Source organism: Lupinus angustifolius, unplaced genomic scaffold, assembly GCF_001865875.1.
Source record: "Lupinus angustifolius cultivar Tanjil unplaced genomic scaffold, LupAngTanjil_v1.0 Scaffold_50_82, whole genome shotgun sequence".
In the NCBI taxonomy this organism is placed as follows: domain Eukaryota; kingdom Viridiplantae; phylum Streptophyta; class Magnoliopsida; order Fabales; family Fabaceae; genus Lupinus; species Lupinus angustifolius.
Genome location: NW_017722410.1, coordinates 40,785 through 47,597, shown reverse-complemented (window position 1 = coordinate 47,597; position 6,813 = coordinate 40,785).

Below are 6,813 nucleotides of genomic sequence, written 5' to 3'. Positions count from 1 at the left end.
ACTCCTATACTAAAGTACCTATGTTTACTATTTTTTGTGAACTAGCTAGTGCAAAGAGACATTGTTGGATCACTTATGTATTTAAGTTAAAGTCTTCATTATTTAACAGAAAATTAAGGAATATTCTTGGGTAGTTTTCTTAGTTGAGCCCATTGTATCTAGGGACAGTTTTTTTGTGGTCGGCAGTTGATACCACAGGACAAATAGCAAAAAACTAAAGCGGCTATGAGTGGAGAATAACATGCAAACACTTCAATTTCCTTTTAAGTGAAATTTGATTAATTTAACAGAGAATTTAATAACCGCGTCTTTTAGTAAGAAAGAGTGGTTTGCATGTGGACCAAAGTAAATTTTAATGGAAAGAAGAGTACTGTTATTTGGGTGTTCTTTCCTTTTTCATTTATTTATTAACTGTAAGCACCATTGTCTGTATATTTTCATATATATTGTTATACCAAATGACGTAGGTAGTAATTAAGTAACATATCAGTGCAGGTTTTGGAATCCAATGTTTAACGTACATTAGAGAAGATCTAATATAAGTTAATTGATGATAATGAACTTGGGTGCAATCATTGCAATAATTATGTCTTCATAAGGTTTGTTATTATTTGAGTTGTTTTTATTTTAACGTGTATAACGACTTTTACGTATTTAATAAATTATTTGAACTGAATTTGACTAATCTTTATTATGATAATTTTTTACATTGTATCAAAATGGTTTCATCATCGATGTGCTATTATGTTATTATTTTGCTATCAAGGTATCAAAAATTCAGAACTTTAGTTAGTTATCTCCTATTGTTGTGTCACCTTCTCAGTATTCATTCATTTTTTCCAATCTCACAATTCTATATTACATGAAACAGTTATCCAAATAAAAAACATAAACTTGCTTCGTCTTTACATTCATGGTCATTTCGATAGTTTTTTTTTCTATTGGTGAATTATGTTAGTAGAGATTTATTTTCTCATCGACGACCACTCTAATGGTGATTATACCATATATCTTTTCTCCTATTGACGAGTTATGTAAATGATGATTTTTTTCCTATCGACGATCATTTTTATTGTAATTATACTAATGATTTCTTTTCTCATTAACGATCATTCTCGTTGTACCTTTTGTCTCAATAACAAATTATAATAGCAATGATATTTTTTTACATCGATGATCAATTGGATGTTGGTTATATATGCAGATTTTACAGTTCACAACACATTTCAACAATTTTATGGAGGATATATAATTATTTGATTATTTTCATTTTTAAATGAATTATTTTCAATAAGTTTACTAAGCTTTAGCTTGAGGGGACATTTTAGATGAAATTTGGATTGATATAGGATTTAGTTCTTTTCATTTTATCACCGTTTTTAATTTGCCCATATAAACAGTTGTTTAGACTAGTTAATATTTGAGTTTGATCAATTTTTGCTATCTTAACTTTCTATAATAATAAGCAACTCTTCTAAATAAGCATGCAATGATTGTTGGCTATTTCAAGTGGCAATTATTGTAGTGAAGATGCAACTCCAAGAAATAATTGAGTTAAAAACATATAGGTAAATAAACTCATATACTTAATTTCTTAAGTTTTTTTTGGTTAAGATGAGGAGTCAAAATCACTAATATATTTATTTTACTTAGCCCATGAAAAATATTTTAACTTCTAAATGAAGATCTTTTATTATTTGGAACCCCAAATTCCAACAAGTGATATTATAGCAAATAATTTGATCGCTCAACTTAGTATTAAAGCATCAACTGTTATAATTAGAGACAATTTTTATGAAGACCAATCCTAAAAATTTAACAAAATTATTATTTCATTATGTAGAAGTTTTTATCTCTTTCACAGAGACTGTGTCAGAAATATAAATATATGACAAGCTATATTAGAGAGACATTATATTTTATTTTAGTTGTGTGATATTGAATGTTATTCTCATAGAATAAAATAGATAGGTTTTATAGTCCTACTTTATATAGGATAGATTTTTCTCTACCAAGTAGTCTCGATTTTTAATTCTTACTTACCCAAGTGCTCATTATTGATTCTGAATTTCATAAGAAGACGAAGGTAAGAGCATCTCCAGCAGCAAACAAAAGTTTGATTCTTATTTTAGTCTCACATATTATTTTATAATTTTTTATAACTGCCCATAAAATAAAAATAATATTTGTTTTTTTCCTACAATAACAAACATCATCCTTATATTTATTCTTATTTAGGTTTCACACCCTACTCCATACTTTTATATTTTACAATAAATATAACAAATTATTAAAAATAATTACTTATTTATTTATTAATAAATTAACAACAGCTATAATTTATTATATATAAATTAGAACTAAAAGTATATTTTGTTGTTGTTAATTATAAAAATAAAATAAGTGGACACAAATATATAAAACAAAATATTGCATTAATTAAATACATTAAATAAATATAATATAAATAACAGCATAATAAAATTAAAGATAAATAAAATGTATAAAATAGATAAAGTTCATGACAACACATAAGATCATTTCTCATCACCAAGAACTATTTTTATTTATCAATAATTGTTCTTATTTAAGAACAAAACTCAAGAAATAAGAATGCTACAGTTGAGACCGTAATAAAAATGTTTTTATTCTATTAAGAACAGCCTTAAAAACAACTACTATTCTAAGTCATATAAATTCTTTGTACTCCACTATTTTATTTTTTTTGTTTTTGTTTTTGTTCTTTCTTTTCAAATCATTATTATTACAAATAGAATTTACAAGCACTTCAGCATAATTATCTGTAAGGTACAGTGTATTCAACAAGCCCATTTGTCTGTTTATGCCCAAAAACGATAGTGCTCAACCATCACGCTATGTTATACTACATTATATTAAACAATCACATCGTTTTTTGTGTGTGTATTTGTAGTTTTATACATTCTAACTTGATACCTGATGAGAAATTACATATTAATATGAGTGTACCGGAATAATGTCCTATTTAATACATAAATAACAATAATAATGGTTCCATTTATATTAATTTAAGTCAAATCTTATATTATTAATAACTTATTATTAAAAATAAATTTAACCAACAGATAAATTGAAAGTTTTTATCCTGTATATCTCTTGTATTAAATTTCACGAAAATTCAATTTTTTTAGTAATCCCTTTATAGATATTAAGATCAGTGTAAGATTTGAAATATATGAAAATGAAAGATAGATGGTTATATATTTATTGATGCTCAATTTTTTTCTTTCAAATTTTGATAAATAATCTAAATGCTATATAGGTATTAATCAGTAAAGTAATTTATATTTTATAGAAAATTAATAATAATATAAAAATTGATATAATCTAACTTGTGTTTTTTTATATACCAAAAAGTGGATACCTCTTTAGCAACAAAACATTATTCAAATAGTATAAGTTACACTAGATTCTCATATAGAATATGTTAATATTCTTGCAAATATTTACATTCAAATCATTAATATATATAAGAGTATCAATATAATTTAAGATTGTACATTATGTAAGATGTTTTCTATCCTAATATATAAGATATACAAATATATGGAAAATAATTTTTTTGGTACATTTACATATTTTTTTAGTACATAGATATGGAAAATATTTACATTAACACATTCTATCAAATATGGAAGATATGAAAAATATTTACAAGAATATTAACATATTCTATCAAAAAGTTTAAAGATTTGATTCATAATAATAACATATGTCAAAAAGGATAATCACATATTCCAAATGAATTAGTTTCTTACCATACAAGAATAGTGTTAACCTCTTTATATATAAATATAAGTATAAATGAAAGTGAAGTATTATTTTTATATTGGTATCAGATTCCATTTAAGCAACTAGTAGAATACCTGTGCATTCGCACGGGTCACTTCATATTCGCACAGGTCACTTCATCTTAGCTCCATATAAGGTAAAATAGTAGATTAGAAAGGTATATAAAAATCATAATCAGTAATTTAAAGCGATAAATTATTAAAATATCCAATTTGAAGTTATCAACCATACAATTTGTAGAAGTGCAAACTAAGAAATCAAGAATATAAGTCTAACTAAAGTATATAAAGATATTATAAAAATAGTACCACATGCATCCTTTTGATCACAACTTTAACCTTATAACTAAAACTTGTCAATAATAGAGCTTTAAAACTTTAAAGAACTTCTTATGTTCTTCATTAGTCTATTTTTCTAGTTGTTTTATGATAGTATTTGGTCCCCTTACTTATTGAAGTAGATGAGAGTGTTGATTAAAATAAAGAGAGACCATAAATATAAATTTGTATAGTAATATGTAACATCACAATAAAATTAACCATTAAGTTGAAAGTGTGTGATGAAATGCAGTCCATCACTCATAGATACTTCATCTCCTTGGGCAGGACCACTATATAATCCAGTAACATCATTTTGATCCTACTTCCATATAGCAAAAAACATAAAAATAAGTTTTCGAAGTAGCACTAAACATAAAAAAAAGATAAATTTTACTTAAAAATAAAAATAAAGTACAATTTCTAAATATACCTATCCATAATAATTTTTTTAGTTATAATTTTCATTAAGCAAATCTTACCAAACCATTAGAATAATATAAAATTTCATAACAAATACAATTAACACATTAAACAACAATCTCAAACATCAAATAATATGATAAACACATATATTATATACCTAAACCCGTATAATAGTAACCAGTGATTAACTTTCTCAAACCTTTTTTGTTGGATATTTATTAGACTCAAATAACAACACCATATAGAAAAAACTACTTTTTATTTCACTAAAACAAATCTTAAAGTTCCTAACTTAGAACCAACAAAAAATAGACCTTAATGTTTATGATAGAAAACATGAATTTATTCATTATATAATAATGAATACAATAAAATAATGTTGCATGTTGTATAAGTACCATATAAATTTAATCAAGTATATATTTGTTAGGAATTTTTTTATATGTTAAGGAATAACAGTAGAAAAAAATTACTAAGGGATTGGAAATAATAATAGAATAATCTAGAAATTCTTCATACCCATTCCTCATTCAGGTTCTCTTAATAAAGGCAAAAACAAAATTAATAAAAGATCTAGACCTTAAACCCGGCCAGATCCTAGCAACATAAAATGAAAGATATTTTTAGAGGAGTTCTAATCCTCTACATAGTCTATCATCCAGGAGGGCTTTTGTGTAGTCCTTTTGGGTCTCTCAACAATCTGGGCCTTAACAATGCCCTCATCATCAAGCCAAACCTTGTCCTCAAGGTTAGAAGAATGGATCCCTGGTGGAATAAAGCCCACAACATCATTATCCAATGCAGCTCCTCTTGCTTCTGCACGTGGAGGACACACGTTTTTTTACTATGGAAGGGTCGTTGACAGCTGGATGGCATGGAGGAAAAAAATTTGCTGCAGCAGGACGCGTGGCGCACGGAGAGGACGCCAACACCTTTCCTCGAGATACATCCAACGGCAGTCCTGGTTGTCGTGTTGGGACCGTGTCCAGTCTGTGTGGGGGGCAGGAGACTTTAATGCCATTTCTTGGGTTTGGTGTGTAGCATGTGTCCTACGGTCCAGATTTGAGATAGGCAAGAGGATCCAACGGTGCCAAAGTGTGTGGCAGATGTAGAGCAGAAACATTAATGTTAGGTGGGGAACCCAACGGTGCTGCAACTTGTCCCTTGGATGAATTTTTTTTTTTAAAATTTGGACGGTGCAAAGAGGGCCTCGGTACCAGCCACATGGGAACAAGATATCTGCTCTTTTGAAAATTGAACACCCTTATGTGTGTTAGTTGGACCCGTGAGCAGATTGGAGGTACTTCTATCTCTGTGTTCTCCCTCTTTTTATTTTTTGTTAACCGTGAATCTCCATTGAGAGACTGAGTGTGAGTTACCTTCTCATCTTCTTTAAACACTACAGAAGGTAATGGAATAAATTGTGTATGAGGGTCTCCATGGAAACGCCGGAGTAGTGACACGTGAAACACTGGATGGACCTTAGCCGTGGGTGGAAGTGTAAGTTCATATGCCACTGTCCCTATGTGACGGGAAACCTGGTATGGACCGAAGTACTTCGGGCCAAGCTTTTGAGAAGGACGTCGAGCCACGGTGACTTGACGGTACGGTTGGAGGTTAAGGAGAACCCAATCACCCTCCGAAAAGGTAACATCTTTTCTTCCGGTATTACTTTGAGCCTGCATTCTTTGTTGTGCACGCAAGAGGTTTTGTTTTAAAACCGTGAGCATGTCCTCCCTGTTTTTCAGATTAAAAGCCACGGCTGGAAGGGAAGATATAGAGGTTGTATAATGTTTAAGAGTGGGTGGTTGACGCCCATACAACGCTTCAAATGGAGACACACCGGTAGCCGAGTGTCTATTGGTATTATACCAATATTCAGCCAAAGGAAGATGACGGAACCACTGTGACGGTTGTGTACCACTGAAACAACGAAGGTAAGTTTGTAAACATCGATTAACTACCTTTGTTTGTCCACCACTTTGAGGATGATAAGCTGAACTGAAACATAATGTGGTGCCCAGGAGACGAAAAAATTCCTTCCAAAAAGAGCTAAGGAAGATTCTGTCACGGTCCGACACTATGGAGCGTGGGACACCGTGAAGATGGACAATCTCCATCAAAAAACGTTTGGCCAGAGTTTTCGCCGTGAACTTGGAAGGAAGTCCCACAAAGTGAGCATATTTCGAGAGGCGGTCCACCACTACCCAAATAACCGTGTGTCCGTGAGATGGAGGTA